Source organism: Tachypleus tridentatus, chromosome 1 (assembly GCF_004210375.1).
Source record: "Tachypleus tridentatus isolate NWPU-2018 chromosome 1, ASM421037v1, whole genome shotgun sequence".
Lineage (NCBI taxonomy): Eukaryota > Metazoa > Arthropoda > Merostomata > Xiphosura > Limulidae > Tachypleus > Tachypleus tridentatus.
In genome coordinates this window covers 74,530,605-74,543,765 of record NC_134825.1, presented here as the reverse complement: position 1 = coordinate 74,543,765, position 13,161 = coordinate 74,530,605, and the positions used below count along the sequence as shown (strand labels likewise).

At 30.6% G+C, this 13,161-nt stretch overlaps 1 protein-coding gene across 6 annotated transcripts in view; it reads left to right on the top strand.

Annotated features, from left to right (window-relative positions):
- LOC143252563 (tripartite motif-containing protein 2-like) overlaps positions 1-13,161 on the top strand; it is a 52,892-nt gene that overhangs the window by 2,484 nt on the left and 37,247 nt on the right. For 5 of the 6 annotated variants that reach the window (XR_013029057.1, XM_076504942.1, XM_076504907.1 and 2 more), the window contains one exon: positions 5,460-5,613. The gene's annotated coding sequence lies outside the window, so the exon portion shown is untranslated. Of the gene's footprint in view, positions 1-2,097; positions 2,223-5,459; positions 5,614-13,161 lie in introns of those variants that run through there. The other variant, XM_076504916.1, reaches the window with a different exon arrangement.

Here is a 13,161-nt window from a genome sequence, read left to right as displayed (position 1 = left end):
TTTGAGTGTGAATGCTGTTAAAATTCTAAAGCTATCAGCTGGAAATATAATTGTGTCCAAAAGAGTGGATTGATTTCTTGGCTTTATTTATAAGAATTTTAAGTTTAAGAACAAAGTTTTGTTTTTAGTCCTCTGAAGCTTAAAGTATTCTATGCAATTTTTGTTCCTTGTCTGTAGACTTAAAAATATCAATTTAATGGAAATAGTGCAGAGGCAGATTTGAGTTGCTAGTTCTGAGAAAAAAATTTTAATTTTGTGTTATCTGGAGCTTGGATGAACTGGGGGAGCTTATTGTAGGTGTTCATAATTTTTAGGGTTTGATTAGTTTTTCTGCTGTTAGTCTGTTTGAGTACTATAGTACAATGCAAAAACTTCAACTTGAATACAATAGATTTTAAATGTTGGAAACAGTTGTAGATTTCAGTTGTTAAAATATAGGATAGTGGAGTGGTTTGCCTTATGACATCTTTAGGCAATTGTTTTTTTATATGAATGTAGAGGGGTATATGTCATTTGGATTTTTTTTATTGTTGAGAAGCAACCTTGGTAAGTTAAATTAGCTTGATGAGCTTCTCTCCACTTTTGTTTTATTATGTTCTTAATCTTATGAAAGCTGTTTTACTAACTAGTATTTAAGGTACTGAATAGTCCTGTTGTTGAGCCAAAATGATGCATACAATCATTTCTTGCACCATCAAAGTGTAGGTTTTCAAACAAAAAACTTAAAGACTTTTGTCTCATAGCAGCAAACCATTATGACTAAGCATAGCTTGAGTCTACAGACCCCTCTTCCTTTCTTGAACTAGGGGCTATATTTGAAATCTACGCTCGTAGCATAGAAAAGGGAAATAAAGTAAGAACTTCTAGATTCATGCCTCTTACCCTTTTTGGACATCAGCAAAAGAAGCTATTTTTAAAGGTGTTACATGCTAAAGGAGGCCATATTTTACATTTAAGTACAGATGGAAATTTCTGAGTGGTGAAAGGGAAGTTTCTTTACAACTCTGAGAAGGTTTGAGAAAAAACCAACAAACATTGGATTCCAGCTTATTTTGAAAATGCAGATAAATGCAGGACTGCAGTAAAAGGCATGAATGTGTTTCCCTCATAGAATAATTCAGACATTTTGAGTTAGTGTTTTTTATTCATTGTTAATTATTTTTAGATTTGTGTAACTTTTTCATATCAGAGTGCTATTTTCAGTTTGTTTATTCATAATATTGGCTCACACCTTGCTAGTTTTTTTGAGTAAAACTATTTTCACAATGAGACCAAGCTACTGATACTAGTGTATGTAAATAAATGCTCCTTCATGTAAATGTGTATCATTGTTTTGACAATAGCAAATATTTTTTCTTCATCAAATTTTAATCTTATTTGTTATCAAGTAAAAGTATTAAAATAAAAGAATAAGAGGCTTATACACAAGATGCTTAAGAACATAAAAAATAGATTGGATATTTCTCACAACTTGTTAGAAGTGTTGCCACCTGTTTTTAAATCATTTGTGTTGCATTGTTAAACAGATTTTTCTGCAATTGGTTTTTTAGGTTAGGTTTTTTTGTACTTTTTCTTAATATATTGTGTTATGGTTGTATTATTAGTTAGAAGATCTTTTGAATTTTAGAGCTTTGTAAAAGTTCAAGCCCAGAATACTTGAATTGAGATTTATATTTTGTTTACTTTTGTAAGTTAAATAGTCCATTTTGTTTTTAAGAATCCTTATGTTTGGTTTTCTTAGTGAAAAGGATTTGTTGAAATTTACAGTGATGATCAAATGAGAATTTTGTTTGAGTTGACATGTTAATTTCTTCGTAGAGCTTGGCACTTTAATTGGTTAATCAATGTTTTAATTAATTGAAGTTCTGATTAAATTAGTTGATTAATTATATGACCATCAATGAAAAACTAGGATTTAAACTTACTGCTAATTTTGATTATTTTAACTGTCCAAGTTATCAAAATGTAACCATCTTACTCATCCTGTTTTTTGTTATGGAAAAGCTACTAAGGTTATATATCACTAGTCTGAAATTGCTGATTAGAGGGAAGACAGTCAACTGGCAGCACTATCCTCTAACAATTTTTTATTATTGATCTGCTGACCAGAGGGGGATGGTAACTGTTTACCAGCACATGACACCTTTTTTGTTTCTCATTGTTCAACTGCTGTCTGGAGGGAAGGATTGGCTGATGGCATCTGATGCCAGTTTGTTTTGCTTGTAGGTACCATGGTTTCAAGGATATTGTATTTATTGATTATTTGAATATAATACATTAATAGGGCTGTTTATTTATTAATAAGTTGGTAAATACTACTAATTACCCAGCTCTCTTTCTAATTTTTATGTATTGTAGCTATTTTATTATCATCATTAGCCTCTTTAACCATATTCTGACTTCACCTTGGGCTTGTTTTTTTGTTTTTTTTTCTTCTCTTATGCGTATAAGTATATAGCCTTTCAAATACTCATTCCATTTCCATAAAAGGATTGGATATATAGATTTTTGGGAAAATGAATTTAAAGTAAGTTACCCAACATTATTGTGAGTTTCATGAATTCTGTTCATAAATAACATTGATAGATATAGTAGAATAAAATGTTAGGTAATTGGCTTGTGCATTTATAGGAGAAATTGAGATTGTAGGCCATGTTCTGCTGGGGAAATGTTTTGTATTTTTTAAGTTCAGTTAATTAAATTTACTTTAACTCAATATGTAGTATTTAAATTTTCTCTGATATATTAATGTTGCATTACATCTAGCTCCCATTACTCTCATTAATCATTTTATGCCACTACATTCAGATTTCAGATCATTGGAATTTTATCCATATTTGAGGCTTTTGCCCACTTAGCTGCTGAAATCTAATGACATGTACTGAGAACAAGACTTTAAAGACTACTTTTGTAATGTTTCATCTTTTTCCTCTTCTTTACCATGTATTTTACATTGTATGTTTTATTGATAAGGTTTTCATTTTATACTTCTAGTTCTAGTTTCCCCCTCTCCTATGTTGTTCTTATGAGTTGTATATTTTTAGTGTTAGTATTTAATATGGATTTAATTTCAGAATCATTCTTCTCACACTTTGGACTTCTGTAACATAATATGCAGACAATTGACTATTTGGTCCTTGATGTCTGCCCATGCACACCTATCCTCAGCTGAAGTTTAGCCTGATTTTTCCAAATCTTAAAACTTGTCTTCTTGTCCTGTTAGTAAGGATGATAAAATCAAATCCTTTATTGTAATGATCAACTGGAAAGTCCTCTGTACTTAAATCAGGTCACCTCTTGCTCTTATGTTTTCAACAGAAAAGTTAGATCATAACTCATTCCTATAATATAACCTTCTACCTAAAAATCATCTTGGTAGCTCTTTTCAGAATGCATTCTGAGTAAGTCAATATCTTTTTTTGAGATAAGGAGACCAGAATTGTACACATTACTCTAAGCAAGGCATATCTAGTGATTAATTTAGAAAATTATTATTTTGATGTAAGTAAATATATTTATAAATACACCTTATAATTTAACTATTTTTACCACTAGCAACGTAAAACTACTTTGATGGCTATAGTAACTACCTATCCACTGTTATGTGAAGATTCTTTTATCTGTTTATGCTAGTTTTCCATAATTGATCTTCTGTATGTGGACTTGACGATGATCGAAGAAGGTCGAAACATTGTTCACTCCTCTACGTAAAAAATTTTCTCAACCCAAACGAGCCGTTTTTACATATATATTTCACAGTACCCATTTTTTAGAGTTTATCCTATTGCATAGGCCTTACAGAATGTTACTCTCAATTTTTCCTCTTGGAGTTGGCTGTCTACAGTAGACTGTAGAGAGAAACAAACAAAACAGAAACACATTTTGCATGTTTTTTTTTGCAATTTATTTTTTAAATTCTGTGTGGGATAATTTGCATACCCCTGGAAATTTTTTTTGTCTGTCATTAAAATTTATTTTTGTAATTTTAACTTCATTTTTTGTAAGACATTTATAATAATGTACTACTTGTGTTAATTGCATTTATGCACCAGATTTAGCTGTTTGAAAGCCACATGTCTGGTAGAAGCATTTTGTCTTTACATGATTTTTTTCTTTTTCTTTTGGAGCACCAACATGTTTTTTGTTTTTGTATAGTCTCTTATATAGTTTCTTTTTTCTCCTAGTCCTGTGCTGTTTTTTGTTTTTGTGGAACTTAATGGTTCACTTTCATTTTAATTTTCTCAGAAAGGATAGGGTTACTCTCTTTCTGGGAAATTATCGTTTTATATTCTTTGTTTTTTTTTACTCATGCTTAACCGTGTTTTCATCATTTAATTCATTAACTCAGTTTTTATCCATGAGATAGATGCATTTCTGGTATACCTGGTTATGATTGAGATGTCCATCTTACTACCTTTAAGTTTTCGTGTTACCTGGTATATCCTTTTCATAAAGCAGACTGTTTAGCCTCCTCTAAGTTGTTCCTTAGCTGTTCAAAAATGTGTGGTTTGTTTTCTGTATTTATCTCTTGTGATCACTTTTACCTTGGACTTTTGACCCTGTTACTTTTGTCCAAATAATTTATTAAGTTCCAGTCTGTACCTTACTTCTTTCTCTCTTGGTTTTATTATATTTTCTTACCCTTGATTCTCCTTGTCTCTGCTTTTTATGGGATTATTAGCTTCTTATAATAAAAACAAACAACAAAAAACAAACAAAATAACTAGACAGCTTTAACTACTACTCATGAATTGCTTTTTATCGAACAGTGGGTTGTAGCAGGAAACTGTTTTAAGTGTATGTGTTCTTAATTTCAGCTTTAAATCATTATATTGTTTGTTATTGCTGGATGATTTGTTTTTAAAACTCGTAGCCTAGACTTTTGAGTTAGGTTGATGAATGACAAAGGAAGACATTTATAACATTTCTCTTTACTTGTCATTCATGCTTTTATTGTTATTACTCATGTTGTTTATTCGTGAAAGTTTGTTTTTAGTTTTGTACACTTTTTTTGGCTTTGTCATTTTTCCTCACATTTGGCCAATGTTTTCAAGCCTTTGCTAACGTGTTTGTTTTCCTGGAATCTAATTTTCTTTCATCGTATAAAAATTAATTGTTAATCTTGTGACTTTTTCACAAAACTGTTGTTTTAAGGGTTATTTATGTTCTTGAGAGAAAATAATGTAATTAAAACATGATTCAGGAAGGTAAGAGATTAAAAAGTTTGTTCTATTCTTGTTGTTTTTAAGCTTGCTGTTTAAAATTCACCTTTGCTTTAGTGCCTACAATGTTACACTTTGTTAGTGTAAAATGAAAGTTTTTACATTGGAGTAAATCTGTGTATATGTAATGAGCATATTGTTGAAAAATTAAGATATTTCATCATATAGTTTGTAGAATTTAGAAGTGTGAAGTTTTGACCAACTTTTAATTTCTATAAGAAATTATTACTTTTACAGGAATGGACCAAATAAAACACTTTCAGAATGCCCCAGGTTTTTTACAAAACAGGGAACAATGCATCTGTAGTACACTTATGGATGACTGTGTTTTCATGAAATATTGTTAACAAAGAGACATCCAAACTGTATTGTGTTTAGAGGGCTTAGATTGGTAAGTTGTATTTATTTATTGAAGTTTAAGTGTATTAAAAAATGTGTGGTAATCACACAACTGATGACTTGCAGTTGCTGATTAAGGGAACACACTGAGTGAAATGTTATTAATTTTTATTCTTTCTATAATATATTTTTCACATCCTAATATGTTAGAATATCTTTAGTTCAATAAATTGCTTGTATGTACACATGTAAAGTGATTTAGATACTTAAATTGCTTGTGTTAAAAAAACAAACAGGAATTGAGTGTTTATACTTTATCCATTACATAGAACACAGTCTTAACAAGTTGTGTTTATTTTTTATGTACAGAGATTTAAATATGTTATGTAAAACTAATTTCAGAGCTTCATTATATCATTACAGTTCATGTTACTTCATCTGATTAGTTTCTCTCTGACAACTGTGAATTTTTACCATTGCTCTGCAATATATATTTCATTGCTAAAGGATCATTTTTTTTTAGTTGATCCTTTTGCACAGAAATCCATAGGTGTTATGACATGACCATTGTGTCTTATGAAGTAGCATCAATACATATTTCATTCTTCATCTAATTGAATTATGTGATGGCTAAATGATAGATGTTTTAAAGCCTTGATTTGTTGAATCCTTATCCAGTTGACCTCATTTCTGGATAATCTCCCTTCCTTTTTTGTTATACTGCATACTGTTGTTAGGAGGATGCGAGTATTTTGTGTTATTGACCTTTGTTTTTGTTCATTCTCATCTGATACAAGATCCTGCACTTTGCACCCAAAGACTTGTCACAGGCCTCCTCCTTGTTGTTCTGGTGTTCCAAGTCACGTGATATTCCCTTTTACAGTGACATTAAGTATAGGGAATATACCTGTCTTTGAAATTCTAAATACACAATCTAAATGCATCCTTATACTTTGAATGTATGGATATGTTTCATGAGAAAGGGCTGTTATATACTTTTCTCAAAAACTTTAAATATTTGATTGCATATGCTACCTATGTATATATCAATGCTACACAGTGTTACAAGGTAGTTCTGATACAAGCTTTATCTTCAGTCACAACAATGTGATTTTTTTAATTTGCATTTCAGATTTATTTTAATATAATGTATTACTCCTCTGTTCAATATGTGTTCTTTATCTAAAGAGAGTATAACTCATAAACCAAAACTGTATTTGTAAATAATATGATACCACAGTTTCTCTGAGACCACAACATGTCTATGATAGTTTCAGTCAAAAGCTAGAAAGTAGCATAAGAATGCTTAAACTAGTGTATGCTTTGGTAAAATCATTTTAGAAATAGGTAAAAGAAATCCTGTATATATATGTACCATTGTGCACCTATATCATTATTCTCCAGTCCTAAGTACTTCTGTACTTCAGTGTTTAAACAAACTAAAGAATATTTAAAATGGAACTAAGTAAACATTTTTAAGGCAGTGCATCAAAAAATAATGCTGACAGTTTCACCTTCAAAAGTTTAATGTGTAAAAGAACACATGAAAAAAATGTGTAGGAATACTTGCTTTCTTTTTCAGTTAAAGGATGTGACTATTATAGTTTGAGTACACGAAATGCTTGTTTTTAGTTTACCTTTAACTTCTGACCAAAAGTATTCATGTATCTGATGGATAAAAGTTCAAAGTAAAAGTATAATATATAGAACAGCTTGGTATCTGTATAAATAAAAATACATATATACTCGTTGTGCATAAATTAAATGTTCAATTTAGTATAATGAAATGAGCACACTCACAAACTTGAAGAATAAAATATAAACAAATTGTCCTTGCTGTTCCATTTCATGAAAAGAAGTAGAAGCACTAATAAATTCAGTATGGTCAGGTTACAGTTTCATAGACTGAGTTGATGATGTTATCAGTATACTTTGTAAGCATTTATTCTCTGTTATAAAATCATTACTTTTCATCATGTTTAAGTAGCCATGTAGTCACAAAGGCAACATGTTAGCTTGAAGCACACTTGCTTTTTCCAGGAAGTGATTATACATGTTTTTATAAATACATAAAAAATATTTGTTTTTTTTTGTACTTGATGTTAAGAGCATATGGTAATTTAATCTAGCATTTTTTTATTTTTAGTTATGAATGTAAGATGGCAAATTCTAATAAGGCATTGCACACAAACCTTTCTTCATGCTTTTTAAAAGGTCTGTGTGAAAATTGTTACCAAACCATATCTTGTTACTGTAGGAAAACATTCTGTACTCTTATAGAATGAGATTCATAGCTGTTTGCTATATTATACAATTAAGAAAAGTAAATAAAATGTAAATTTATTTAGAATAACATTACAAATTTAGAAGTGATAAAAATATTGCATATTTCACCTGTTTTTTGTGTTTTTTTAAACATATATCGCATGCAATCGAAAGTTTTATCCAAGATAGTTAAATCTGTCTTAAGTGGTAGATTTTTTTAACTTCAGTGTTTTCTAATATTTTATTTCATTGTATAGAATATTAAAAAGTTGCCAGTGGACCACTCATGTGAAGGTTATTTCCCATGGAAATTAAAATAGAATTTTTCTCAAATAAATATGATTAATTGGAACTTAATATAATGTTACCCTTGATGATTGTAATTTGATGAAAATTTTAAAGTATTGGAAGTGGTGTGGATATTACTTTTCAATGAAATAACATTTAAGGCTTGTGGCCTATGAAATTACTTTTATGATGACAATAACAATGAAGGCAGTTGACAAACTATAACTTTTATCTACAGAAGGTTTAAATGTTTTATCATACACTTATTACATCTTCAGTGAAACCTAAAAAAATGATCTAATGATGTTTATATACCAACGCTATAGTCTCATCAAAGGCTAATTAACTTGGATAGATATTCAGTAAAGTAGTTAATGGGAGGATAAACATTATAGAATGTCATGAATGTACTGTGAATTACAAGTTGCATCAAACACTTGTAACTATTCTTGACAAGCAACTGAGTTTTAAGTGTATAAATTTAGATTAATGTTAGGTCTAAGAAGATTTGTAAGTCATAAAGACTAGGGCTGTCTTTTTCTGAGTAAACTTTTAATACAGAGCTCAAGGTCTAAGATCTTGTAATAGTGATAGAGAAGTCAGTACAGGAGATATTGTGACCTGTGGTTTCAACATGCAAACAAATAGATGTGTGGCTGGGTTTTAAGTAATAATGTCTATTTCTCTTTGATACTCTTAAATATTTGGACTTCTTTTGCAAGTGGTATTTTGTTTTGCCAATGTACATGACCTTACAGTTACTAAATGTGTACTTTAATTTACATAAGCCATAAACATTTGGTCACATTGAATTAAGTGTTTAATGTGGAGGCTACGTGTATATAGTAACCTGAGCTGAATTTGAGGGAAGAATTTTTTTATTGCGAAGTTTTTTAATTTGTAAGATTTTTGCCCCAAGAATGTTACAAATATTTGTTTGGGAACTATTCCTTTGCAGAAAATATTTTTACTCCATTATTATAACTTCAGTGTGAAATGAGTTTTTTGAGTCAAGTAAAGAGAAACCTTGTAATAATGCTATTGCAGGTCCATAGTAAGGCATTTTACATATTATGATTTAAGTTAACAGAAAATGTGGTTTTTATTTTGTTTAGTGTATTTTCTGTGTGACGTGAATATTAGTAATTTGTAAATTTTTAATATAAACAATTCAATGATAGAGGGAAAGATATGCACTAGGAAAATAGTGGATAAATAAATATTTTCAATGTAATTTTCAGTTGTGTTATAGGAACTTTCTCAAATCAATATATCGATCTTACACTAAGCCTAAGCTTATAAAATGGTCACCTGGCTAGTGTTAGTATCCCTCAAACCATAGCTGATTAAATCATATCCGGTTATAACGTTTTCAATGTGTTCTAGTAAATAACTCGTCAGTAACAACCATTGTAATTGCTGTGGGGTGGAAACTTGAATCAAATATCAGGAAATACGTATGCGTTATGTGTTGTTGTTTTTTTTTTATAGCAAAGCTACATCGGGCTATCTGCTGAGCCCACCGAGAGGAATCGAACCCCTGGTTTTAGCTTTGTAAATCCGTAGACGTACCGCTGTACTAGGGGGGACGTATGCGTTATAAAACAGTAATTTTGATAAACTAAAAACTTTTTTGTTAAATACTTGCAATTTGTTCTCATCGGTTTAAGTCAAATGGTGTACCACCCATATATCTTGACCCTTCTTTCGTTAAATTAGTAATAATTAAGGAATAATTTCGGGTATTCTGTTATTTAATTACATTTTTTTTTTTTTTTTTGGTAATAACAGTTTGACAAAAACCTGTATTACGGTTAACAATAATTTCTGGCTCAGAAGCAAGTTTGCGGGTGTTATAATGCTTAAAGGTTTAGTATCCCGCGCTGGGTAGAATACAGATATTCCATATTATACTTTTATGCTTAACAGCAAACAGGTTATTTCTAATTTGTTATCAACTTCATCACAACGCTAAATTTCAGGGTTCAATTCCTTGTGGTTGATACAGCAGATAGCCCAGTGTAGCTTTGTTTGAAATCAATCAACCAACCATGTTAATTTTGTTTAAGAAAAAGTGTAGTAAACTGTTTGCAACCGTATGTATAGTTGGAATGAAAAACAAAAACAAAAAACCGTTTCTCTATTCTCCAGTTTCATCGTTGAATGTTTGGATTATCTGTAACTTTATTTTGATGTTTTGTTAAGCCGAAAGCCTCATCTTGTAAAACTATGCGAGGGATGTTTATAAATCCCAAACACAAAATAAAAAAACAAACAAACTATGCTTATAAACCACTTCTCTATGTGTGACGCAGCAGCCCTGAACTCGTTTCTTATGTCATAGAGTCAAGGCTGCTTCTGTATTTGAAAACAAACTTGGAAAGCTTTCACAAACACTGAAAATTTCTAAATAAGTTAACATATCTTGCACAGAGAAAGACTTCACATTAAAAATGGAACGTTGCACACTTATGTAGTTGAATTTAAGTATAGTTACAAGGAACCTAAAGTAAATGTTTTTGCCTCTTTTGATTGTTCAGGTTTCGCTGTTTGCTGGTGTCAGAACAATTAATTGTTACTTTAAGTTAACAGTCAGATGTAATTAATAAATTTTAAATAAAGTGGTTACGATATAAGTACTGTATATGCATGCACAGCGCTCGAACAGTGTACAATGAGTCCTGATTTTGTGTACTTGCTTTAATGACATTCAACTAAAAGTATTTGACCACCAGTTATATATTACTCATATTAGTTAGTGTTTAGATCCAAATTAAAACATTTGTTGAAGTTAAAGATGTGTCCAGATTAATATTCTTTAACGGAAAGAAAAAATCCCTAATGCTGAATGGTAAGAACGCCCTTGTCTACAATTGCGAAACCTGTTTTCTCACGGAAATCTATTCCTGTGATGGTAATACCATGTATTAACTAGACAAAATTCTTGGTCTTTTTCACGTTTCAAGTTATAGGTTTGGCAGGATAGGAAAACTGATATACGTATAAACTCTCTTTTTGCAATATTTGACATTAAACCTTTGAATTTTTTGTGGCCCTCTGCAGTAAATACCGGGACTTTGTTGAAAATTAATTTTATTTATAAGTGTTTTAAATCCAACAGGTGGCACGGTTCACACATTTTGATTGATTGTCATAAGATGTGTATATTAAATTTGAGTTGGTGAAACAAGACATTTATTAATGAAACAACAAATAGGTTTAAGAGTAAAACTAGTTTTAGTGTTTGTTTTTAGTTTTTTCTACCCAGAAAATATATACTGAATTATTGTGGATATGAGTATTAATGAACTTAACATGTTACATGTGAAAGTCGTAAGGTATCACATGATTTTGAAGTTTAAAACTGTATTAAAGACACCAGTTGAAAATTTTCGGTTTCAAAAGGAAGATCAGTGATAATTTGTTGATGACGTCACTAATCCAGTAAAATATTTTTCTTGGTTTTATAAGTTTATGACACATTTTTTCCTCTCTGCAGATATATTTAAAAATGGTTCCTTTGCATCATCCATGGCTATCTTAAGAGCAGTTCAAGAAATGCATTTTAAATCTTGTATATACCTTAAAATGTTAGTAACTTTTTAAAAACTAATTGACCCAGCATGGCCAAGCGTGTTAAGGCGTGCGACTCGTAATCTGAGGGTCGCGGGTTCGCATCCACGTCGCGCCAAACATGCTCGCCCTTTCAGGGACGTCATAATGTTACTTTCAATCCCACTATTCGTTAGTAAAAAAGTAGCTCAAGAGTTGGCAGTGGATGGTGATGACTAGCTGCCTTTCCTCTAGTCTTACACTGCTAAATTAGGGACGGCTAGCACAGATAGCCCTTGAGTAGCTTTGTGCGAAATTCAAAAACAAACAAACTAATAAACTGTTTAATATAATTGTTCAATTTTGTTGTAACTTTGTAAAACATTGATCATCTTTTTGGTTTGAATTACAAGACATAGTATATTCTTAAATTAGAAATCTTGTAATATTTTCTTTAAAATAAAAGTTAGAAAAATCATTAAATAAAGGGTACACAAAAAGTAGTTGATACGAATTTTTAATGTTTGTATAAAGAATTTGAGATTAATGAACATTAAATAGACTAATCTTGTAATTACATGAAAATAATATGATGAATTTTAGTTGTTGAATAGCAAATTTTCTCGGACAATCCTAATGGTACAGATTACCCCGCCATACTTAATTGTAAATGTTGTACATTGAATATGATACCATTTTTTTCCTCCAATGTCGAATATCTCGTTGATTGTTGCCCAGTAATTCGATCTTGGATTCATTGGTAAGGAGAATAAGCCATAATTATTCTTATTGATTGTTCAGCACATGGTCCTTAGGTCAATAACAGTTATTATTCAATGCGTGCTTCGAATCATATCGATTTCACTCTGTGGACACAGCCCATTATAGTTTTGTTCTAAAAACAAATCTTAATGGTGATGAAGAGTACAATTAAAGAAACTTTGATATATAGTAATAAGTACATTATCTACACGACTGGTGTCGGTATTGGCAAATATGACTGCTTTTAATTATGATATATTTATTTGATCTTGACACTTCAATATTTTTTTAACTCATGGTAGACTTTGCACTGAAGTACGTCGATATCTTTTCACACAATTGTAAAACATATTTATATGGTTGGGACGTCACAGGTAAAGTGAAACCAACAGTGTATTATTATACATTAGTGATTGAATACAGTATGTAATTAGTCTAACCAGGCCTTCGGTAGAAACCGCATAACGTAATATAATACTGCTTCTCCGTGCTTGTTAGATACTGCATTTTAAGTTGAACCAAAATATCTCTCATGTTTCTGCCTTTTTGAAACATTCATGGCTCTAGGCAGTCTGTATGTTTAAAACAAAGAGCAGATATACGTACATATTAATGTAATTTTTCTTGTTTAAAAACTTGCTCCACGTGTTTCGTTGTAATGACATATGGAGGATGGCTGTTGCACGTGTTAGTATATTTGACGTTTGCAATTTTTAAAGCCGTATGCTGTAAT